Source organism: Nelumbo lutea, chromosome 2, assembly GCF_056320005.1.
Source record: "Nelumbo lutea isolate HS-2025 chromosome 2, American lotus-T2T, whole genome shotgun sequence".
In the NCBI taxonomy this organism is placed as follows: domain Eukaryota; kingdom Viridiplantae; phylum Streptophyta; class Magnoliopsida; order Proteales; family Nelumbonaceae; genus Nelumbo; species Nelumbo lutea.
The window spans coordinates 14,351,816-14,378,019 of NC_142685.1; the positions used below are offsets into that span (position 1 = coordinate 14,351,816).

The following is a 26,204-nucleotide window of genomic DNA, read 5'->3' on the forward strand; positions in this document are numbered from 1 at the left end:
TTTACTACACAGCGGTGGAGCTGCCACTGGATCGGGTCTATCCATCAGTCCCAAACCGATTATTAATCGGTTTAATATGACAGATCCATAACTGTTCCATTTATTAATTGTAACATTGCTAAAATCTCCTCTGAAGATTGATAATTGTAATTATTTCTTTTGAATTTTTTGATACAGTTGCAAGTAAATCCCTTTTGTTAAAATCTTCTAAAAAGAAGTATGGAAATGTCCAAAATATTGATGCAATCATTATTGAGGTTGATTTCTATAGAAAAAAAAAAAACAATACAAACTTTATGAAAACAACAAAAAAAAAAGATAATTTTAAGTTACAGATTTGCCTTTGAGTGATTGATATGAAGGGCATATTTGAAAAATAAATCAATTTCAGAAAAAAGATTGAAAGGATTTAGGGTAGCATTCATATGTAAAAAAAGAACTTGGAAAATAAATATTTTGGTCAAAGTAACTGCATAAGTACTTTGGACATTTTCATGACTTTTTTAGAGGATTCTAACAGAAGGGGTGTACTTGCAATTATGTCATAAAGTTCAGGAGAATGATTGCAATTACCAAACTTCAGGGGAGGATTTAGCAATTTACCTTAATAACAATTTAAGACGTATTTATTTATTTATATTTTTTTGAAAGTCATTAAGACTTTGTTTTTGATAATATAATTGATTTGGAAATGCAATTGGTATGACCAGTATGATTCTATCATGTATATACCCAACCCATTAACAGCCCTAAATAAGTGGTAGCCTGTGCCCAAGCTCATAATCGGCCCCTAGATCCTGGTGAAGAAGGGATTCAATCCCAAGTCTCTGCTGTAGCCAGCCTGTGAAGCTGGTTGGACTATTCGATTTCATGGCTTAAACAAGTAGATGTTCTCAGTCTTTTTCCTTCTAGTTAAATTGATACTACCGGTTAGCCAAAGAAAAACAAAAAAGATATTAGCACTGGTAATTCTTGTCCGAACACCCCTAAGACTACGTTTCCTTAAAGAGATAAGATTTTAAAGCTTTGTCAAATAGTTCGTAGAAGTGTTTGGTTGGTCTAAGGGTGGAAGCAACAATGAGATTTTATTGATTTCAAAAGCTTTACCTTAATATAGTGCTTACTTTTTCTTGTAAACAATTGAGTGCAAATTGCAGAATGCAAAATGGGTGGATCAGCCCCCTCTAAATATCGCTTTGTTTTTTTTAATCTTTGGTTTTTTTTACCTATCAATCAGCCCTCAGAAAACATGCATTACCAATCAATCAATCACTTTCTTATGTTCTCTTGACAAACAAACAACGCCTAAAAGCCTAATGGACTTTGTATATGAGCCCAGAAATCTTTTCTGCATAGGCCTGGGTTACAGAATGGGCCCAGTTTCATTTCAGAAGCGCTAAGCCTATTGATCCGTGTATCTGGGGTTTGGACTTTGGAGTGAGGAGATGGTATTATTGGTAAGATAGGGTTTTTCTCTAGATGATCATTCCTAATATAAATACCATGTGGGGACAATCCATCGATGATCAGATGGGGGACCCTTTAGATTATATACAACCTATGTGCTCTCTGTTAAGAGTTTTTCCTGAGTAATGTTATATTTTTGTTAGACCCATAGTGATAACTAGCAGGGATTCATGCGGTGCATGGTCTTTGTTAAGTGAAAGCTAAATAATAAAAATACATTAGAATATATAATTGTTTTACATTTTAATGTTTTATTTTTTTAATAACAAATCCAATTGAACTTGACCTACGTTGATCGGTTTCTTAGTATTTCCAATCAGCTTTGGTCCAACAATTTTTTAACCCAACCAAGCTAGGTCAGTTTCAGTTTGGCATTTGTAAACTGACTAAAACTGAACCTACCCGACCAATATATATATATATATATATATATAATATTTTATATTTTAAATATAATTTTTTAATACGAAAAAGTGGGAAAATTCCCATATTTCTTAGTTTAATATATCATAAATTCAATTTTTAATAATACCACTATAATTTATTAAATTTAAATTTATTTTTTTAAGTTTAAAATTAAATTCACTAATGTCACTCAGTTTCGGATGACAAACTCCCAACTTGACCAGGTCGATTTAGTTGGCAAAATAACTTGCAATATATATAGGCTTAACTATTTCTAACAACCATAAGGAAAGAGGGATTTGCTTTTTTAATGTTTAACCAAGTGGCACCACTTTCTCCTAAATTGTCTCTAATTTCTATTTATCTCCTAAATAATCTCTAACTCATGTTTATCTCTTAAATTATCCCTAATATAGTAGAGAGATTCTCTCTAAAACTATCTCTAATTCCAATTTATCCTCTCCCTCACTTTTTATCTATATCTATCTAAAGAAAGTTTCAACTAAAAATTTTCATAACTATTTAAATATTATAACAAAATTATATACTAAATTTAAAATATTTATTCAAAACACAAAAATAATTATAATAGATTTAATAATATTCATATTATTGATAGTTCCATATTTTTAGAAAATTCTTCATTAAATTATGTACTAACCATATAAATTATAATTTTATGAATTATTCAATTTAAATTTTATTCAAATACTAAAAGTTTAACATTAAAAAATAAAACATTATTTAAATATTTCAATAACTAAATACCATAAATAAAAATATTAAAAATAGCTAAATAATTATATAAAAACATTTAATATTAAGTAACAACATTAAAATAAATAAAATTCAAATAATGAAAAATTTTAAATATTATTTAAATATTTAAATAACAAAATATTTAACATCACTAAATTTTAAATAGTCAAAATAACAAAATTATGTAATAAATTAAAAAAAATTACTGAGAGTAGAAAAATGAATATAATTGATTTCATAATATTCATATTAATAATAATTTAATATTTTACAAAATTAATAACAAATTATTTAATAATAGTACTAATTATAATTTCTTGATTATTAAATTCAATAAATAATTAATACTTAAAAAAATTAAATAACAATATTATTTAAATAAATAAATAATATTATAAATAAATAATTTCACTTATATTAATTAATAATTACAGAAAATAACTTTAAAAAATTAATATTTATTAGTAATTGATGAAGGAAGATTTGGCCCGACCTCATAGTTACGCAACACGTGGCAAAGGCAACAACTCGGCACAAAAGCACGCCTAAGGCGCAAGCACCAAGGAGAGGAACCAGCGGACCGAACTCCCCTACCAGTAGTCCAAACTCCCTACTAGGAGCCCAAACTCTCCCTTAGGCCCCAAGCCACTCAAAGGACAGTAACCCGAACTGGCCTGCCTTATATAGCCGATTGGGACACACCTTGCCGAACTGGCTCGCCTTATAGCAGTTCGGGACACACATCGCCGAACTAGCCTGCCTTATAGTAGTTCGGGACTCACCTCACCAAACTAGTCTGCACTATGGCAATACAGGACATACCTCCGAACTCAAGACTTCACCCCACTCACCACTCCAGCACTTGGCCTCCAGGGTGCCAAAATGAACAAACCATACCATGCCTGACACCGAGGAAGTTCGTACCTAGGGGCGGGCACCTAATTGACTTGGGATTTGATGCTTGACGGCCGCAATTCAAACGGCCACCTGCCACCGCCACCTGACACCGCCATCTCCAATTACAGAGACGGCTCTGACAAGGAGTAGTGGCGGTTCTGTCCCAGCAGAAAGGACGACACCCGAACTGGCAGAAACAGAGGTAATCATACCCGACCTGACAGAGGCCTCGGAGTGAGTACGCGAAGTGGTTATAAAAGGCCCCCTACCCCCAACAACAAGGTATGTGAACTTTGCGTCATCTGGTCTTTCTTTTGTCTTTGAGAGAATACTAATTTGAGCTTCGGAGTTATCTCACTGGGTTCCCCCTGGAGTTCCCTCATCTTCTCCGTTTCAGGCTCCCCGTTGCTCTAGTCAGAGGCGAAATCGTTGACAGCTAAGACCGACCGGATTGCGCTCCATCAGTAATAATTTTACAATATAGTGTCTATTCTTATATATTTATATATACTAAAATTAATATTTTTTATATTTTTAGTAATTATTTTTTGTATTTTTTGATAAATACGTTTTCAATAATTATTAAAAAATCTATTTTTGTTTTGTTATTTAACAGAAAATTGTCAATTATTATTGTTATTTAACAAATAAAAATAAAAAATAAGAAAAATATACGGAATCAAAAGACATAACCATCTAGGGTTTGGGTTTCCCTTGAAGCTCTATTTCTTTGCAGATCAGTCTCTATCCTTCTCTCTATCTGCACTTCATTTTCCTAGAAAATGATCGGAACCAGTGAGAAGGTTGGGGCTTTTATTCACATTAAATTGTTAATATTTTGAATTTGTATAGTAGAATAGGGCTTTTGAATCTCAACAATCTGTTGTAAAATTTCGTCTTTGATTATTGTTAGTTTGTTGACCATCGAAGTGGCAACAAGTGCGAGATTTTTTTTTGTTAATATGCAGGGAGCACAAAAGTGAAAAGGGTATCTTGGGCTCCAGAAGGAAACCTTTGTCAAGTAAAATGTGATGTTTTCATCAAAATGTTTATTTGGAGAGATACTTTAATGAGTGTATGGTTGATTTTATTCACATCTATCTATCTATCTATCTATCTATCTATCTATATAGCAATACAGTCCATGTTACCATGCCTCTCCTTGCTTCGAATCCCCTTCATAATTTCCTATTTTTTTTTATTTTTTTAATTCCACATAATAACCCATTAAGCCAATAACGAAATCTTATAGGCTTAACTATTTCTAACAACCATAAAGAAAGAGAGATTTGCTTTTATAATTGTCTCTAATTCCTATTTAGCTCCTAAACTATCTCTAATTTAGTAGATAGATTCTCTCCGAAACTATCTCTAATCCAATTTATCTCTCCCCCACTTTTTATCTATATCTATTTAGAGAAAGTTTCAATTAAAAAATTTTAGAATTATTTAAATATTATAACAAAATTATATACTAAATTTAAAATATTTATTCAAAACACAAAATTAATTATAATGGGTTTAATAATATTCATATTATTGAAAGTTCTATATTTTTACTAAATTCATCATTAAATTATGTAGTAACAATATAAATTATAATTTTTTGAATTATTCAATTTAAATGTTATTCAAATAATAAAAATTTGACATCAAAAAAATAAAAAATATTTAAACATTCCAATAACTAAATATCTTAAATAACAAAGCATTAAAAATAGCTAAATAATTATATAAAAATATTTAATATTACATAATAAAATTAAAATAATTAAAATATTAAAATATTTTACATATTATTTAAATAACAAAATATTTAACGTGTAATAAATTAACGAAATTATGTAATAAATTTAAGAAATTTCTTAAAAGTGAAAAATGATTATAGTAGATTTCATAATATTCATATTAATAATAATTTAATATTTTACTAAATTATTAGCGAATTATGTAACAATAGTACTAATTATAATTTTACAGATTATTACATTAAATAAGTAATTAATATTTAAAGAAAATAAATAATAATATTATTTAAATAACTAAATAATATTGTAAATAACTAATTATAATTATAGAAAATAACTTTCACAAAGTTAATATTTAATATAAATAATTTTACAATAATAGTGTATATTCATTATATATTTATATATACTAAAGTTAATATTTTTTATTTTCAGTAACTTTTTATTGTATTTTCTGATAAATATGTTTTTTTAATTATTTATAAATCTATTTTTTTTTGTTATTTAGTAGAAAATTGTCAATTATTATTGGAGATAAACAACTATTATTTAACTTTTGAAATTTAATTTATCATATTTATTGTATTTTTGTGGTAAACTTATTTTTAGTAATTATTTATTTTTGTAATTTATAGACTAATATTTATTAGAGAATAAGCTATTTATTGAATAATTTAATATATTTTTAGTATTTTTGGTATTTTTGTTAGATATCTATTATATTTTCATTATAAATTTATTTTCTATGATTGTGTACTTTTGCTATAAATTTTCAATAATTATTAGAGAGTAAACTATTGTTATTTATTAGAAATTAGACTATTAATTTAGTTGAAATTAGGAGTGTTCAAAGATTGGTTTAGTTTAGTTGCAGACTGTTTCGGCAACCAAATTGACCTGGTTAAGTCGAGAGTTTATCACCTGAATCCGGTTGACCATTAGTGAAAACCCACCAACTTGGGTTGTATCAGTTTGGGTCTATTTTTGGTTTGATTTGTTTGTTCAAAATATTTAAGCTTAAAAATTAAATTTATATTTAATAAAATATTTTAGACTAAGAAATATGAGAACTTTTCTACTTTTTCTATTAAAAAATAAATTTAAAATATGTAATATATATATATGTATTTATGGTCGGGTTGGTTCATTTTTGGTCAGTTTACAAAAGGCCTAATCAAAACTAACTGAACTTGGTCAGATTGGAAAGTTGCTAAGCCAAATTCGACTAGAAATGCTAAAAAAACTGACAATGCATCGCAAGGGTCCCCGCTAGTTATTGAGAATTTATAGCAAAAATACATAATTATTGAAAATTAATTTATAATGAAAATACAATAGATATATAATAAAAATACAATAATTACAAATATATGATAAATACTGAAAATATTAAATTAATCAATAAATATTATAATGTCAAATAATAGTTTAATCTCTAATAAATATTAATCAATAATTTATAAAAAATACATAATTACCAAAAATAAAATTATAACAAAATTACAATAATTTAAATTCCAAAAGTTAAATAATAGTTGTTTAGTCTCCAAAAATTATTGAAAATCTTTTATTAAATAAAAAACAAAATTAGATTTATAAATAATTATCGAAAACATTTTTATCAAAAAATAAAATAAATAATTACTGAAAATGTAATAAATATTAACTATATATATATATACACATAATTAATATACACTATTACCATAAAATTATTACTAATAAGTGTTAATATTTTTGAAAGTTATTTTCTACAATTATTAATTTATATAAGCGACTTTAGTAATTTACAATATTAATTAGTTATTTCAATAATATTGTCATTTAAAGTTTTAAAATATTTATTGTTTATTGATTGTTTTTAATAATCTGTAAAATTATAATCCGTACAATTATTGCATAATTATTTATTAATTTTTTAAAATATTAAATTATTATGAATATGAATATTATGAAATCTCTTATAATTATTTTTCTACTTTTAAGAAAAATTTTAAATTTATTACAAAATTTCATTATTTTACCATTTAAAATTTAGTCGTATTAAATATTTTAATAATACATAAAATATAAAAATTTTCATTATTTGAATTTTATTTATTTTAAAGTTATTATATAATATTAAATATTTTGTTACATAATTATTTTAAATATTTTTAATGTTTTGTTATTTAATATATTTAGTTATTGAAATATTTAAATAATGTTTTATTTTTAATGTTAAATTTTTATTATTGAAATAACATTTAAATTGAATAATTTGTAAAATTATAATTTTTTTTGTTACTACATAATTTTGTAAAAATATAGAATTATTAATAATATGAATTTTATTAAATCTACTATAATTAATTTTTGTGTTTTGAATAAATATTTTAAAGTTAATATATAATTTCGCTATAATATTTAAATAATTCTGAAAATTTTTCATTGAAACTCTTTTTTGAGAGATGTAGATAAAAGGTGGTGTATAGGATAAATAAGAACTAGAGATAGCTTAAGAGAGAATCTCTCTACTAAATTAGAGATGATTTATGAAATAAATAGAAATTAGAGATAATTTAGGAGATAAATAGGAATTATAGACAATTTACGGGAAAGTGGTGCCCCTTAGCTAAACATTAGAAAGGCAAATCCGTCTTTTTTTATGGTCAGAAATAGTTAAGCCTATGTTATTTCCTTATTGGTTTAACGGGTAATTATGTGAAATTAAAAAAATAAAAAATTGAAAAAAAAAGGAAATGAGGAAGAGGGTTTGGAGCAAGGAGAGGTATGATGACATGGACCGTCTTACTATATATATTAGTGGAAAATCTGAATGGTTGTATAATTTTATTTACTATTAATTAATTGATAAATTAATAATAAAAAATTTACTGTTAATTAACTAAAAGTGTTGAAAGTTATTGTTAATATTTAAAATTTTAATATTATGAACACCTGGCACATATTTGTTCACAGAAAGGGGTTACTCATTCTGAGCACCTGGCATAGTTATTCAACTGGAAAATTATAGGAGCACGTTGGGCCCATTTGGGCCCCCAACCATACTAACATTTTGATTCTTAGAGCGAAAGATGACTGCTTATCCTTCCCAAGAGATGATCCATAAAAGGCCATTGGAGAACGGGCTTGGACATTTAATCGAGTGTATTGTTTTAAGCTTTTGGAACACATACAGGGATTATCCTATAAGCTCCTGAAACTGAAAGCGATCTGGATCATATGCCAACTTTTTACAAAAACACTGTCGCCAAAATATAATTAAAAATTTCTTTCTACACAATTTCTTTGGTGCCGAAAAGGTATAGTAGCTGGAAAACTTTATCCAATCAGAAGCCCCTTGTTGATTGGTTAACAATTGAATGATACTATCTGTTGTTTTGAGCTATCACACCTTTTCAGTAAAAAAATTGTCAAGTGTTTTTATTTATATATTTATTTATTTTGGTGAAGAATTTGTCCAAATTAAAGCTGTTGAATGTGAGATTTGTGCATGTAGTGTACTCCCAAACCAAGTTTTATAGGAAGGATTTAAAAGCATACAAAGCGTATTTTGCCAAAGTTTGAATGGGCCTGACGCAAAGCCTGGATCATGAACAGATTTAAATTAAACACAAGTTTGGTCAAAAGTGAGAATGCAAACTTGTTTCAATTTTGAAACGTTCATAAATTTTATTACTGTGTTTGTTGTGATGGGTACAAACACAAATTTCAAGACTGACTGGTATTTAATTTTACAATGATCAAATTTAAGTGAACAAAAACATAAAAAAATACAAATTTACCTTTATTTTTAATACAAAGACATATTCTTACCAAACAACTGCAGAACGCCACTTTGATTTTACATTTGCACTCTTACCAAATGCATGCCAATGTTGTTAGACATAGGAAAGCATTTAGCTTGGTCAGACTTTTCCTTTTTCTCAAAGAATAGATCAAACCAAATTGAGGTTGAACCATATTCAATATTTGATTATAATTCTACAAATTCAGATTGCCTTAATTGGATTGAATTTCCATTTAGTGACATTCTAAGTGAGATTCCACTATATTGTATGGTTGGAGTGAGACTCAACTTCCTGCAATTTAGGAAAATTCTAACATCTATATATGTCTTTATAATTATATGCCAAGGAAATAAGCTCAAACTTTATTATAGGAAATTGAAAACTCAAACAGACGAGCCATCCTTTTGTAGAATCATAAGCACTATGGTACAACCGTACAACAAACTTAATACGAAAATTGATTGACGAAGAATAGAGAAAACAAAAAGAAAATGAAAACATATAAACTTAAGAAATCACACAGATTTACTAGTTTAGCTTATAATATATATATACACGGGTGAAGCAGCAGAAATCTACTATGAAATCTTTAATGGAGAATACAATGTTGTGAACATCTCACTCAAAAGGCCCTAAACCCCAATACACCTGAACTCTAACTCACAATACTTACACTATGTAACATAATATAATGTATTTAGGTCAGACCCATAAGCTGTAAATGAATAAGTCTACCTCTGCGGGGATTCTATCCTCACAACTCCATTGGTGGTTAGTGGCGGGCTATGGGCTTGGGTGCTCATTAACCACTATAAGATTTTGTCTTTTGGGTCTTTCCCCACTATGCAACGGGCTTGAACAAAGAATTCAAGATACAATTCAGAAGTATGTGCTCATTCTACCAAGGTTGACGGATTTGGACTGGCACAATTCATTCAACTTTGCTTGGTAGATAAATCAGATACAAGAGCTTGAGAGAGGAACTCAGGGATCAAAGACCAAGTACAAGAGTGATTCAAACCGAGCATTGTTTGCACTACAAGAAACAATTCTAACTGAGCTAAGAGGCAAATGGGATAATAAACCTCTGCATGTGACTATCACATTGTCAAGTCTCCACGGTGGCTACCTGGTAATAGGTTGGACGGGCCAACCCAGTGACCTATGAGTACCTGATATTATATGTATACGCATAAAATAATAGCTTGATGGTTGTTCTCTATATTTTCGTACTTGTGACTCAGATTTAAGTCACCTCATTTGTATTAGCGGCTTATTATGAAGTTTTTTTTAACCCTAACTTTACTCCTGATATAGGGGTGCCCACCTTTAGATTTTATCAACCATTATCAAACAGAAAGCTAGAATTAATAGGGGAGGACTTAGCCCACCTTACCCAGGCCCAAAGCACTCAACATCACCCTCTCAAAACCCACTTACAGAAAAAAAAAAAAAATATACATCAAAGATTAACCAATCGTCAAAATGAGAAGACTAAGGATGCATTTGTCATTTCTTATTTTAAGGATTTATCTCCTTTTTGCTCTTAAAATGCCCTGCATTTGGCATTCATTATTTTAAAGACTTATCTACTTTTTAGACTAAAATGCCTCTATGAGCATTGAATTTTTAACAGCTAAAAAGAGATAAATCCTTCAAATAAGGATTCCCAAATGCAGCCTTAACATAATCCCCATGCAAAAGCCTTCAAAGAGAAACAGTATAAAAAATGCATTAGTTTTCAAATCCACACAAACATTTGCAAGGTAACCTACACCTGTTTCCTTCTATCAAAGGACGAGACCAAGAGCTTTTTTTTTTTTTGGTAAACGCCACATTCTTATAAGTGTAAGCAATCAATCATGGGTGAGATGTTGCCCCGTTAACGATGCCAACCAAGTAACTCTCCACCTATAACTAGACTTGTTCATGGGTCGGGTGGCCCGACGGGCCGGGTCGGCCCGGCCCCCGAACGGGCTTGAACAAGTATATGGGCCCGTGGGCTTAACCTCGGGTCAAAAAGCCCGACCCACAATAAATTCGAGCCGGGCTCGGGATTTTCCAAAATAGTCTGGCCCGACCCAGCCCGACCTATAATTAAACCTAAAAACCCTAGTCGAATACACCTCTTTCCCTTATTTTTCCAACCAAACCCTTCTTCTCCACATCATTTTTCCCTTCTTTATATTCTTTTTTTAATGTAAATAGATTTTAAATTTATATTCTTTTTTTAATGTAAATAAATTCAAATTTATATTGATTATTGAATAGGGAAAAATTCTAATTTTTTATTAGGTTGGGCTTTGGGCTCGAGCTCGAGTTTCGGCCTTTTTTTCAGGGCCGGGCTCGGGCCCAAGTTGTAGGCCCATTGGTCGGGCTGGGCTCGGGCTCAGGCCTAACATATTTCCATTAATGAAGAGTAAAAGCACAGCCTGAGCCTGGCTCGGCCCGGCCCATGAACAAGTATTCTTCTAACTCAACAATCCTGTATTGGAGACAAAAGTTGAGCCCATCAAGCACAGCCAAGAAATTAGAACCTATTTGGTACGACTTCTACGTTGGGGTGAGTTGTAATGATTGAATCATAGTCATTGAGTACCCTTGTTTCGGAGAAGTTACTTAGAGTAGCTTTGTATTATAATTGTGTTTATTGTATTTGGAATGTGGTGACATAATTTCTGAATTTTCACCAAACACAACTTCTGGTGTTCCGAGTTGAGCCCCACTTATGAATGCTAGAAGCTATGTTTGGTAAAAGTCCGAAAGCCAATCACCATGTGTTCCAGATGCAAGAAACGTAACTGAAATATGAAGCGAGTCTAGGTAGGTTTTCTGCAATTCAGGTGCTCAACAACTATATGGCTTAATCAATGCATTTCGCCTCCCAAACGGGCTCTCAATATGGAGATAGTTTATGGGGTGTTCTATAATGTGAATTGTTTTTTCTTGTTGCTAGTTTCAAAAACAAATCAAACCCATTTGTTCGAAAATATATTGTTTCTTAAGACAAAACACAATAAACATATTCTTGGTTGTGTGTATATACATATTTTTTAGGGAAAATTCCTGAACAGTACCCTGACCTTTGGGGGTTGTGTCAAGTCAATCCCCGAACTTCAAAACGTGTCTTTACAATACCCTAAACTTTCAAATTCTATCTAATAGATCCTTACCGTTAATTGACTGCTAGTCAACACCATCACGTGATATCAGGTGTGCATTAAATAATATCAAAATGACAAAATTAACCTTTATGATATTTTTTGACCATTTTATCCATTTCGTTTGGTTGTTAGAAGAAGGAAAGTGAATAAGGTTTATGAAACTGGACACCAATCAATTATTGAAGCTCCCCCGTTCAATGATTGACTCTAATTGGACGATCACATGTCCGATTTCATAACCCTTCTTCCCCTTTCCGTCTTTTAACACTTAGTCAAAATGGGTTAAATGGTCAGAAAAATAACATAAAAGCTAATTTTACCATTTTGAAATTATTTAATGCACACATGATGTCACGTGACAGTGTTGACTGACGGTCAACTAACGGTAGGGAACCTATTAGACACAATTTGAAAGATTAGGGTACTACAGAGACAAGTTTTGAAGTTTAGGGTACTAGAAAATTTGTTTTTGTTTTAAAAAATCAAATTTTCTTGGTTCTGAAACCATGTATTATTTTTTGAAACAAAACCAACTTGCTTTTCCCTTTGAAAACAAAATTGAGTTAAAGAACATGTTTTTGTTTTTTTGATGATGTGATGATTCCAAAAACAAATGAAAACAAAACATTCATGTTGGAGAGCACCCCCTTAGTGGGTTTTCTAAATTTTCAACAACTCTAAACTCAAGAGAAGGTGCATTTGAAAACCAAAATTTTGATTGGGTTGGTGGTAACAGTGTGACAGTTCAATCTGGTTCAAATATGACAAGGCTGCATCTACTCCATAAATCGTTTTCAAAAATGAGTTTCTAAGTGGGTGTTTCGCACTGGTGCATTTCATAATCGCTCCATTTCATAAGTGGGCCCTGATTCATAATTGTTTCACTTCAATTTTTTCAAATTTCAATGTGTCATGTAATCAGGGTGGTTTAGGATCGCCCTGGCGGTTCAGAATCGCCTGGCGATTCAAGAAATATATTAATTTAACATTTCTAAAACCCTTTTTTTTCCCGAACCCTAAAACTAATTATTACAAAAACGTTGTTCTGAGAAAGAGGATTGCCAAATGCGATTTTCTTGCTGATTCCGTTTAATTGCTAATGTGATGCACATGACACATCAGTAAAAACAGAACACTTGTAAAACGCACCAGTGCCAAACACGCACCAAGTTTCTTGAACTTGAACTTGGGAGAGAAGCAGTTTGTAACCGCAAGTCCCAAATTTCAAGATGTGCAATTGTGAGACTTGTGAGAAGTTACCATACCAAGTCCTTGTGAGAGGTTTCCAGTTGAACAAGCAAGGCAATATTAATGACAATCTTGTATAGTTTCAGCAACGTTTGACATCAAAGTCTAATTTCTCCGAGGACTCACTCCCCCTTTTGCTCAGACACTCCTACGAACCCAAATTTTCTAAGCCTCTGTTTTTTCGCTGTTTTGGCAATTTTGGTCAAAGTGTTTGGTATTGCCCGTTCTTTTAAATGTCTAAACAAGTCAGAGGAGATTTTTTAGGGGCTGCTTTATTCCAACGGAAAAGGGAGTTCTCCAATCAAAATAGCAGGGAATGCCAATTGTACTCCTCTTTTTACAATCCCATTCTCTTCTTAGTGACACTGTAATTAATAAACTGCAAAAGTGCAGAGTGAAAATCTGGTTTACGTTTGTTCCAAGTATATTAATTAATTACCAAAGCAACGGATCCTGATTTATTGGTGGGCATTAATTAATTCTTGCTACGTTGGTTCTTTTTAGTGACCCAATTTGTATAGAGAAAATTCCTGATGGTGCTGGCCCGAAGTTTAAAATGCGACAATTTATAAAATGGAATAATTCAGTATTTTAATTTTTAAAATGTGATAATTTAGTATCTGTCGTTAATTAGGGGTGAGAAAAAAAAATCAAAAAATTGAATCGAAAAATCAGCTAATTAAATCGGTCAGTTCAGTTTTGGTTAACCATTTAAAAAAAATCAACGGTTAATAGAACCGACCAATATATATACAGTAACATATATTTATATAATATATATATATATATATATATATATATATATATATATATATATTATATTTTTTATTTTTTTTGAAAATCGAATAAAAGAGTTTGATAGTCTGAGAGACTTTCAGCCTTCCTCTTTCAAATTTGAACCTGTTTTCAATTGAAAGTTCAGAAGTCTGCCTCTGCCAGAGTGTCAGAGTGCCAATCTCCATCAGTTTTCTCTTTTGTCTTTTCCCCAGACTGCTAGAGTGACAGACTCTCTCAGTCTTTTCTCTTTTGTCTCTCTCAGTCTCTTTGTTTTCTTTTTTGTCTCTCTCACTGTTATGAGCCTTTGCGTAGGATCTCGTCATGGGTCAGTCCACGGGGAGAAAGCCCTGCTTTCCCTTGCGCCTTCCCTTGCTTGTAGACCCTATTGTTGGAAAACCGAATGGGTGATTTGTCCAAGAGACCACCCGAACTCTCCTAATGGGTGATTTGTCCAAGAGACCACCCGAACTCTCCTTACTCTTCTCTTGACTCGAAAACTGAATATCTTTACTTCAATTTGTAGCTCCTTAAATAGGAAATTACAGAGGGAAATTCCTTGTTGGATTCGGTTAGGCTAGGGTAATCCAATTCAAACTAAAACTCCTAATTACCTACTCCTAATGGTAACACAACTCTTACTTAAGAAGATAAAATAAGATAAAGATAAGGGATGGTGAAGCTGGTGGTGAGTTGGTGAGCTGAGCTGATGTGGTAAGATAAGTGTGGACCCACCCTGATGAGCTGTCATGTGGGCCCCACCCTACTGCTGCTGTCGGGCGGTGTGCGCGTCTTGTGGTGCTGCTTCCGTGAGTTGCGTGCTGCTATTATGCGGTGCGTGTTGCTGCCTAGTGCTACTGCCGTGTAGTGCGTGCTGCGCGCTACCGGGCGGTGCGTGCTGCGTGCTGTCGGGCAGTGTGTGCTGCGCATTGTTGGGCGGTGCGTGCTGCGCGCTGCCGGGCGGTGCGTGCTGCGTGCTGCGTGCTGCCAGGCGGTGCGTGCTGCTGTGTGGCGCTGCCGGGCGGTGCTTGCTGCCTATGACTGTGCCTCAGTGTGCTGCCGGTCGGTGTGTCCATAACACTCACTCTCTCAGTTCTTTTAATCTTCTTCTTCAACTCTTTGTATTCCCCACTCCAAACGGTCGTGCGGCCCGTGCCAACCACCAGCATGGCAGCACCAAGTGGCAATGCTGGTTGTTGCCTTGCTGGCAAGCAAGCACCAACGGTCCAATGCCATCTGTGATCTCTGTATCTGTCTTCTCTCTCTCTCTCTCTCTCTCTCTCTCACCTCTCCTCTTCGTGTCTCCGCCACGCGCCACCTCTCAAGCTCTCACTTCAAGCGACAGTCAATAGCAACCACCAACGCCAACCAGTCCGGCACCGATAGTTTTAGTTTTTTTTTAAATGCATAAAAAAACTAAAAAACAGAAACCACAATTAACCGGTTAATCGATTTCATCAGTTCGGTTTCGGTTTGGATATTTAAAAAATTGATCAGGTCGGTTCGGTTTGAAAAAATACTCCACGGTTCGGTTGAGCACCCCTACCGTTAACCAGTCCATTAATAAGTAGTTAAGTGACATTTGAAAAGTAAAAAATGCCCTAAGAATGCCATTTGATTCTCTTTATCGATCATCTAAACATTGACAATAAAATGAACAGTCCCAAATTCTATATTCTTCTAAACAGTCACCAAATTTTTTGAATAGAAGAGGCTAGGATTTGAGACTACTCAGTTTTTTGTCAATGTGTGGATGGTTGATAAAGATAATTAGATAAAATTATTAGGGCATTTTTGACTGTCACATTAACGAATGTGTTAATGACAAGTATTAGATTGTCACATTTTGAAAATTCGAATACTGGATTGTCACATTTTAAAAGTTTGAGTAATGAATTGTCGCATTTTAAAATTCCAGGACCAAAGTACATGGTAGGAATTTTGACTTTGTAATACTTAGTTTTGCCAAAGATGCTGTTGAAATTTATCAAATGATACAAATTCATTCCTACTTCATCGACACTAGTTTCTGTTGTGCATTGTCTAAGCTCATTTCTTTTTCATATTTTTCTTTTTCTTTCTTTTTTACACGGCCACTGCCTTTTACAGCAAATCAGTATTATATAACTGGCCATGCATCCTTAATTATCTGGTCATATTGAGTTAACAACTGAACTTTCATGTCTCTCATTTTGTGTAACTAGCTAGTTTCCTTGAGGTTATTGTATTTGGGTTGTAGGAGTGAATATATATATATATATATATATATATATATTGGGACTTGATAACTGATCATCCTTTGGTCTCCATATCCAACTAAAGGAAGAGGATATAGAAAGAGATGTTTGGTCTAAGGAAAAGAAATAAGCATATGATGGTATTTTGGGTTTGCGCACATACATACATATATACAAGAGATAAAATTACGTGAATAAATTCGACGTCTGTGGCAGATCCCAGTCATCCGGTTCATTAAGATCCATATTCAAGTCAAGTAGCCTATTAGAAATAGAGCACTTGATAGAGATGTAGTGTCTCTCGAATGTTCTAGTTTTCTCAGTTGTATTATTCCATGGCTTGTCGGATAGTTATAGGAGTTGAAGCAAATCTCTCTCAATAGATTATTTTTTTGGCACTCAATAGCCGTAGGGCGCGAGGTTTTCATGTATACTACACGACCACATGATCAAATGAGCTGAAACGATGGTAAACTCGCAATATAGGGCGGTTTGGTTCCCCTTTAGAGCTCTAAAGTCAAAAGATCACTCCAAAACATTGCTAGGATTCCATCTTCAGGTATTGGAGCTTCTAAAACTTAAAAAGAACGCATGTATATGGGTCTGAAGCAACAAATTAGCACCATGCATGCAGAGTTGTATTGTTATTTTGATATACTTGGCAGTTAGTAGTGGTGAAGATATTTATAAGTGCTGGTGCAAGTGATGAAGACTAATTTTCTACCAAAACAAGTGATAAATTAAGGCTAATGGAGAATAAACTCATGTACCTCTTTTGTGAGATTGATGAGTGAGGAGCTTTGGCCACTGCCCCAAATTAAAGATTTTAAGATATCGTTTGAATCATCAATGACAATATCATTTCTTGACTTAAAGGTCGCTGCTGCTTTGAGCAATATTGATGGATGAGGGCGGTGTTGATGCATGGCGACGAAGGTGATTAAAGCAACTGACCAAAATAAAGATAATTTGTATTTATATTGAAAGATATTACAAAGGAGGTTTCGTTAACCCGGCCCCCAAGTGCTGCAAATAAATTAAGTTGACGTATCCCAACCATCAACCATGGGTGATCATTATTCTTAGTTTGGTCTGACATTTGCTGCGAAATTTTGAGCCTGCTGGCCGGGACTTAGGATCTGTGGTCGTACGTCGCGTCCTGGTCCAGACCAGAATGTTTTTGCTGGTCATGAAGACGGGGTGCATACGTTGATCCCAAATCTTAGCTAACCAGCAAGCTAAAAGCTGGTTGGCTTCTTCAATGGACAATGTTTTGTGTGGTCTTTGTCTTTCAAGAAATAAAGATTTTGCTACAGAACTATGAATATTCAACGTAGTCTTGTAAACATATATATATATATATATATATTTGGCTTTTGAGGTGAGGCTGTCAACGTCAAATAGATAGAATAGAACAAGCCAAAAGCGTTGCATGTGGCGCAATAAACAATGGGTGATAGAGAGGGAGTACACAGTACGCACCCAGCAATAAGTGCATGAGTTGGCGGGGAAGACGGGGTCATCATCAATCATCCATCGAACGAAAGAGTAATTAAGAGAGAGATGGGGGCAGGCAGTGAGGCAGAGGGCAGAGGCTGGCTACCTGAAATCTGACCACAACACAATTGCGAGTAGCGCAAATGCGTCAAAGAGGTCATACAGGAATAGCAAATCCTTGCATCACCTTCTCAGTCGCCCGAGAAACACCCCCCTCAATGTCAGCTTCAAGCCTTCAACCAGATTCCCGACTCTTCAGGGCTCGAGAATACATCATAAATTATCCCAAGCTTTTGCAGTCTTATGTCGGATACGTGGGTCTAAAAGGATTGATGATATCTTCTTCGTCATCGTGATCTGTCTCGAATGTCGACTGGGAGCGGGGGGTGGTGTGGTGTTATCAGATATTCCATTGGCTTTGCCTTTGCACTCTATTATTATCGCTTACGAGGGTGAGACTATGACGAGATCTGCATCCCGCATCTCACCAACCTTAGAAAAGCCTAAGAAGAAAGAAAATAAAGTTACAAAAGGCTATCCCTTTTTTTTTTTTTTTCAGTAAACCACTGCAATTTACAACTGTGATCACTTTGTGTCGGCCGACCCGACCCAGATTCATATCTCTCCCTTATTCTTCTGTCCAAAGGACTCCGTGAAACTGCTACGGGTCAGTCAGACAGGACGTGTGTAGTCATTTGATCATATGTGTCGGCTAAAAATAATCTTGTAACCATTTGATTACTAAATTATGGGACTATAGTTATATTGTAGGTGACAGAAAAACAATTGTTTATACTTTATAATAATAATAGAGTCCTTCCGATGTATGTAGGCTACGTGTATATGTGTGACAAGGATCAAATCAAGCAAACAGTAACTGATCAGGATTGATCAAATCATCCAGCTAAAAGAAGGGTATACAATGTGTAGATATCTACCACGTTTTAAGCACCAATTTAGGTAAGCTACAGGTGCTAATAGAAGGTACTGGTCTGTACTCCCATCCTATGTTTATAGCAAAGAACTACTGGATGCTTTTGGCAAATCAATTGATGCTGCTTAAGCTGTTGAGACTTAAGAGCTCTCAAAACCCAAAAGAAATTAACCCTCTACAATATTAATTAGTTTTACTTAATTATGTATTACAATAGAGCAGGATAATGGCCTAATGAAGAGAGAGAGAGAGAGAGAGTCCTAAGCTAGACGATGGTCCTTTTGGATATCCTAATTCCTAAGAGGACAACTATGCTGGCCACGAGGAAGGCACGTCTTCCCCACTCGTGTAAAAGGAAGATCTCAGCATATCTGCAAGTGACAGAATAGCTTTGTCTGCTCTGGTGAGGCTGAGATGAGCTGAGCTTGGCTGAGCCCGGACGGGATGAGATACCGCACGACACGATCGGCCCTTTTGTTTTTCTCAGGCAGGGTGGAAGGAGGTGGTGATGATGGCAAAGTAGACGATCCAAAAACCTTCATGAAAATGTGATTTGACAGATTGACAGTAGAGAGAGAGAGAGCTGTTCAGCTTCTCAGTCCAAACTCCAAATTACTCTCTCGTTTAATTTACAATCATCAAGCTTAAAGGCTGCTTTTGAATTTTGAAATGAGCTTAAACTCCTATTAATTACCATCCCACCACTCACCTGGTCTGAAAAAAAAAAAATGATTCTTGAAACAAGAGCACTGAAAACATGTTCTTATATATGTGTATGTATTTTATTTTAAAAATAAAATAGAAAATATGTTCTTGAACTTGTAATTTAAATTTTAAAGTACACATTTTCATCTAATTATTTAATGCCATATTTCATATATAATTTGTTTTTTTTAAACAAAACTAACTTATTTTTGCCTTTTGAAACAAAAATATGGTTCAAGACTTCAAGTTCAATAACATATTTTTGTTTTTTAAACTGATATTACAATTTGAAAAGCAACTTGGAACAAAAACATTCAACGCCCCTTAAAGTTGTAATTTTTACAAAAAAACAATCTATTTATAATGTGTAACGTATGTATTTGTCTTCTTTTTTCCTTAATAAGGAGATCCTGTCAACAATAGAGGGGAATTTTATTGAAAGAAAACTGAAAAAAGTCATCACGATGGCAACGTTGTGATTAGAGAGACACCAACCAATATCAAATATCAAATTAATGTGGTGAGCGAGAAGTAAAAGTGATGAGATACAGAGAAAACCCCTCGAAAGAAGCAACTCCTGGGATTTAGCGTCGACGTGTGTCCAATATGCATAGGCCATGTCGTCGTCTGAATGTCTGAGACTGAAAGATCTCACAGGTGAATGGGAAATGGTTCGTACAGGGACGTGTGGTCTGGTTCGTCGCTCCACTTCCCCGCTTTCGACGCTTGCACCAGTCTGACCTGACGCCATTGTTATCTTTCTTTCTTTCCTCTCTTGCTACTTCCGTACGACGTCATGTCCCGTCGGCCCCGCCCCACCACACCAGGCCACCATCTCTCTCTCTCTCAATAATATAAAATTTCCTGCTACTGCAAGTTATATTAATACTAATTATACAGCGGATGCAAAAGAGATGGCGAGAGTATTGTAGTACTGAAATACATGCGTTTGACCTGTTTTTCTTACTTCACCATTATGTCCCTGGATGCAATATGACGCTATCCATAGCCTACCGTGACATGATTCAACAAAGAACATAATGTTTCGACAAACTGAATGCACACAGTAATCCTCCATATTTTAGTGAGGAGCCACTAATCTTATAAACCAGGTCCATCAGGCTCCAAGCGGATGAAATCATTTCATTTTAACCTGTTCTTTAACATTCCCATTACAAATCGACTTCAGATGATTAACTAATTCCTTCGTCAAATGAAGCCAAGAAGAAAAAACTAATTCCTTCATCGAAACGCCTTGAACCAATGTTGACCGTTTTCCTTACACTCCCTTCACCCGACTTTATGCTTTATAGTTATAGATTCGAGGAAACCCACAAAAAAACAAGATGACCCTTCATCTCAATTTCTTTTCACCTGTGCTCATGAATCATATTTCTCCAAATCCCTACTTGTAACAAAGTCGCATATTTACAGACAGGCTCTGGTACCTACCAGAATTACTCCATCTTTCAGCTGCATTCCACAACTTGTAGCTAAACTTGGACCTCTTGCCAAAACAACGTATCACCGCATAGTTTGAGTTGACAAGGTCCGTGTGACTTGTGGCTCAGAAGGGGAGGCGCTTATTCTCCCACTCGGGAAGAGTATGGTTCGTCTAATCCACCCGACTAATAGGGACCTCTATTTGCCTCTGTTTGGGAGTGATTATTTTTAGGCACTTGTTGGAAAAAAAGTGCTTATTTCCCAAAAAAAGTGTTTGGGAAATAAGTCCGAATAATTGTTTTTTCAGAAAATAAGGCTATTTTAATCGAATTTAACAAGCCTAAAATTTTGGTTTTTTTAAGAACATTTTAAGAAACACTTTTGGTGTTTTCTAGCAAAAAGTGCTTATTGTGTTTTTGTCCTGTTTTGGCCAATCATGTAATTTTCAAAGCGCTCCATTTGAAAGAAGTACTTTTTCACTAAACAATGGTAAGCGCTGATAAGGATAAACACACATTTATCCAATAAGCACTTCCAAACAAGGGCTTAGCCTCTGTCCAAGTTGATTGTTGTTAAAAAATAAAAACCTATTCAGTAAACTCATCTAACAACTTAAGCGTTTAGGTTGCACGGTTCGTTGAGATAATATTAGAGTTTGTTTGGTTAAGTGGTTTGGTGTTTGATCCTCACATCCCCTATTACAATTAATTAAATTTCAGCACAAGGTATGGATGGTTCTATGCTTGTCCATGCTTCAAGCCCAATAGAATAAAAATGGAAAATTTATTCAAGAACCTCACATAACATAATGGCTTAAGCTCTTAGGTTGAACAGTTCCTTCACAATTACGTACCATAACTTGTTTTGAATTTTATTTATAGCTTAAACAGAAATAGTTGAAAACAAAATTCGTCATCGTCATTGTCATCTTCCAAGACCATGAGAATTTGACAAAAAAGTTATAGTGTCGGTTACCAACCTGACGCAACCCTCCTTCCAAATATGGGCTTGGGATGGATGGTGTGAGATAAGCTCGTCGTATTGATGGGTTAGTTAAACAATAAACTCTTAAAATGAAATAGGAAGTCTCATTTAGCCCATTCATCATGGGGCAAGGGTATGTTTGGATTCACCAAAGAACTTATCAGGTGAAGAGGGATAGAGGTGGCAGAAGAGGTGCATCTGTTTGGCTTACCACCTCATTTCTCGCATCTACAACTTGCATCTCATCCAGTCTCATATGCCAATTTCATCAATGTATGTCTTACCTAATTAACCCCTAATTAGTGATCCTACCAGTCCCATTTAATTATTACTTGTAACAGTTACTCTTTGAAAAATAACCACAAAAAAGAGGGTCGCTTTCTGATGTGTTATTTCTTTATATGTAGTGCGCACGTTGCACTCGCAAGTAGTACCAATTACTGTACTGTATGTTTAGGATGAAGAGATTCATTTATGCCTATCTTAATCCCACTAACTTATGCAAAAAATGAGTGAGATGGGCATGCCTTTTTCTTCAAGTTGGATTTGATGGCTTTATCAACTATAACAAGAATAAGAATTCTCTAGAAAGTAAGTAGAAACAAGACCATGGTGAATTGTAGAAGGACAAAAGGTAAAAACAAAACAATCTTGTATTCCAGGACAATAAGTAATTTTCAAATGGTTAAATAGGCACCCGTCACTAAGTAGCCCCTTAGAGGAAGGTGGGGGTAGGAAAACTCACAAACGCATCCCAAACTTTAATGGTTTCTTATTATTTTTTCTCATAGACGTTAATGGGTTATTAACATATTATTGAACTAGATAGTTTGATAACTAAGAAAGCACTGTCATAAAACGCTTAAGAAAAAATAAAAATAAATAAAAAACTTTCACATGAAAGCAATCATGAAGAACAAGTAATTAACCTTGTAAGGGGAGGAGGGTTTAATGTTGTATAGAAAGTGTCATATATACACAGAATAAACTTAGATAGGTTATATTAATATATAATTTCATGGAAAAGCTGTGAGAGAGAGAGAGAGAGAGAGAGAGAGAGAGAGAGAGAGAGAGAGATCCTCGACCGAAATATAGATTGGCATATGGGTTTCTTGAAAAATAGAAAGAAAAACTCTTGGCCACTGAAATGATACTAGAGCTGCACTGATCACTTAACCTCATATAAGGGAAAGAAGACTGCAAGAGAGGGTGAGGAACATAGTATGGAGAAAAGAAAAGCTATACATGTATGGAAATATATGTGCTGAGCAATCTTAAATAGGTTATATTTCAAAAACTTGAAAAAAAAAACAACCCTAAATTTGGCAATCAACAATGATGTGTTATTTAACTTAAGGAAAGGGGAAGGTTAGGAACCTAAGATACGTAACATGGTATGCTGAAAAGAAATACAGCGTAAGTAACTTGTAGAATTGGAAGTATTTTATCCACAATACGGGACAACAGTAAATGGTTATTTCAAACAACCTCAGAAAGCTCAAATATATATATATATATAGTTAAGGTACTGTAGCTAACTTGGAACGGTGAAAAGAAAGGCCAAAGAAACCTAATAAAAATAGAAGGATTTATTCATATATAATGGTTTGCATTATATATAAGGATTAAAAACGATGCGAAGAATAGCAAACTAGGGTTAATATTATATGCAAAAGAAGATTCCTAGTTGAGAGGAGATCTGTTGATATTGGGGATCAAGCCCTGTCATTTCCATCTGCTTGAAATGCTTGTAGAGGACGCAACAAATACTCCAAACCTAAACGCCACCATTACAGGGTAAGTTTTCATTTCCATTTTAAGATGTTATTATTTCTTTTGACACCTGTGGGAAGTAGGATAGAGCAGGAAGGATTAAAAGTTTTTGGTAATTTTGGAACCGAGGATTGCGATGGATAACTGTTCCCCGAGGTGGGGGGAGGGGAGGTGTTACAACACTATCTCCCCTCTCCTGACAGATCTCACCACCAACCAATTTCTTCTCTCTTATTCAATACTCATCCTCCGTCATTCCCCTCCTCCTCCTCCAAACCATGTATATTTATAGCCTCGCTCGTAGCCCTTCGTATTCTCAAAGTGATCATTCTTGGATCTTAGCCTCTCTTTGTTGCTTATCTGTGTGTTTCTCTTTCTTTTGTTTCCTTTGTGCTATTACAACTCTTCAACTTTTCCCCCTTGTATCTTTTTTTTACAAGTGGAAGTGGGTCTCTTTTTTCAAGTTTTTATGGGTTGAAGTGTTTCTTCTTTTCGTAGGTTCTCTCTTGGCTTTTCTTTACTTTTCTTTCACGGGACTTGTTTAGGGTTAGGGTTTTTTCCTTCCCTTCTTTCATTTGCATGGGCTGATGATGAACGAAGATCTCAAGAAACCAGTCATTGTTTGCGGATGTAGCATCATCAAGATTCACAAACTTAATGGGCTTTGTGGAATGGTGGTCCCTTCCCTTCCGTTCCCTCGAAATGCTCTTGGTATGGGAATCTTGATGATGCTGCATCGGCAATAAATGACTTTTAAGCAGCAGATTCAAGCACTCGAGATCTAAAAGGAAAACGATGAAGGTCAATTTTTTCTACTTTTTTTTTTCTCTCTTTGAGGGTTTCATGTTTTTTGCAGCTAGGGTGTGGTTTCTGGCAAATGGCATGGACAAAATTTGCTTCAGTTTCCTATATCTGGTTATCAGTTAGTACGTTCATGTGCCAATGTGGTTAATCGGCCTGATCTTAAGCCGCGGGCATCATTGTCTGTTAGGCCGAAGATGTTCCCAAGTCCTTAGTCAGAAATGATAGGCAGATTGTGTGTATATGTTGTGGGCACCTGCTACTGTACTTTAGGTTAAGAAGGCTCTTCGTGTCGTCATCGCCCTACTGTGTTGCGGTATCTGTTATAACGGGGTTATTTCTCTTACGTCTTTCTCAGATTTCTTCTGCAGAAACCGTCGAGATTCCTAGCTTATCTGTACTTGGTCAAATCTGTGCAGAACCGGAAATTATGGATGACTTTGTTTTTAAGACCATCTCTCTCCCTCTGTCTTGCTGTTCAGCTTCTACGATCTGATTTTTACCATAGTTTCTCTCTTCTGATGGGTTGGGAATATACTACAGAGTCGCATGTGTAATCATTTTGTTATGTCCTGCGCATATGGCTTCGGTTATTTTCTTGGCCTCTTATTTCTTTGTGTATTGGCATTATTTTGTTATTATAAAATTTTTCAACATGGTTTTGCTCAGATTTTAACTTTTGAGACTTTAATGGTCCCAAACAAACAAATAATCCTTACTCGCAGAGAAGAGAGTTTGTAGCTGATTTAGAAGTCGTGATCTGCACTCCTTTCTTGTAACCGAATGAGAAAAATTGTGTTTTCCATAAAAAAGTAAAAAAAGAGAAATTGTGTTTTGCACTCTGGTGTACTAACTGCAAATTATGAAATATTTGGTTTGTTGGAACTAATTAGTTAATGGGTTTATGATGTGTTTTCATGGATGGACGTGATTTAGCAAAATTAGTGGTTTGTAAAAGGTTGAATTTGGATGTTATTTTTATTATCAGCCAATAACCGACAGCAGTTCCGTTGTACAGGTAAATTACAACCTCCAAATACTTCTCCATAGATTTTATTATCAGATGTATTCTGTCTGTGGGCTTACAATTCAGAAACGCAAATTCAGTAGGTATAGTATTTTTTCTATTTGTTTCATACAAGCATACTCTATATTGCACCATTGCTCATTAGTTCTCTTTTAACATGTGATATCGAATTAAGCAAAATCGGTAAGACGGTATTGCTCATTAGTTCTCTTTCCCTTATCTGCATCTATCCTATAATGAGCAGATCAAGAACCTATTTAGTGGTTTTACCTGTTCTCTTTCTCCAACTGCAGTGCTAGAAGCAATAACGTGTCATAGGTTACACTTTTCCTCGTGTTTTCATTAAGAAATATTGATCAATTAACAACTGGAACTTCAGAACCGTTCTGATAATTTACATGTCTACTGATCTAGTCATTCACTAAGGCTTAATGGCCCCCAACTCCTGTCTGACGAGTCTACTACATTTAGGATTAGTGAGCTACTTGATGATATCTCTTTACTTTCATTACAGTTTTATTGTGGAAGGAGCAAACCCTGTCTTCTA

General features: G+C 34.0%; 1 long non-coding RNA gene across 2 annotated transcripts; it reads left to right on the plus strand.

Annotated features, from left to right (window-relative positions):
- Positions 1-24,081: 24,081 nt before the first annotated feature.
- Positions 24,082-25,298, plus strand: LOC148868714 (uncharacterized). 2 transcript variants are annotated; one of them, XR_016106794.1, is made up of 3 exons: positions 24,082-24,327; positions 24,686-24,946; positions 25,050-25,298. It is a non-coding gene; the product is annotated as an uncharacterized LOC148868714 (long non-coding RNA). The 2 variants fall into 2 exon arrangements; XR_016106795.1 differs by having other exon boundaries at positions 24,142-24,323.
- Positions 25,299-26,204: the final 906 nt, after the last annotated feature.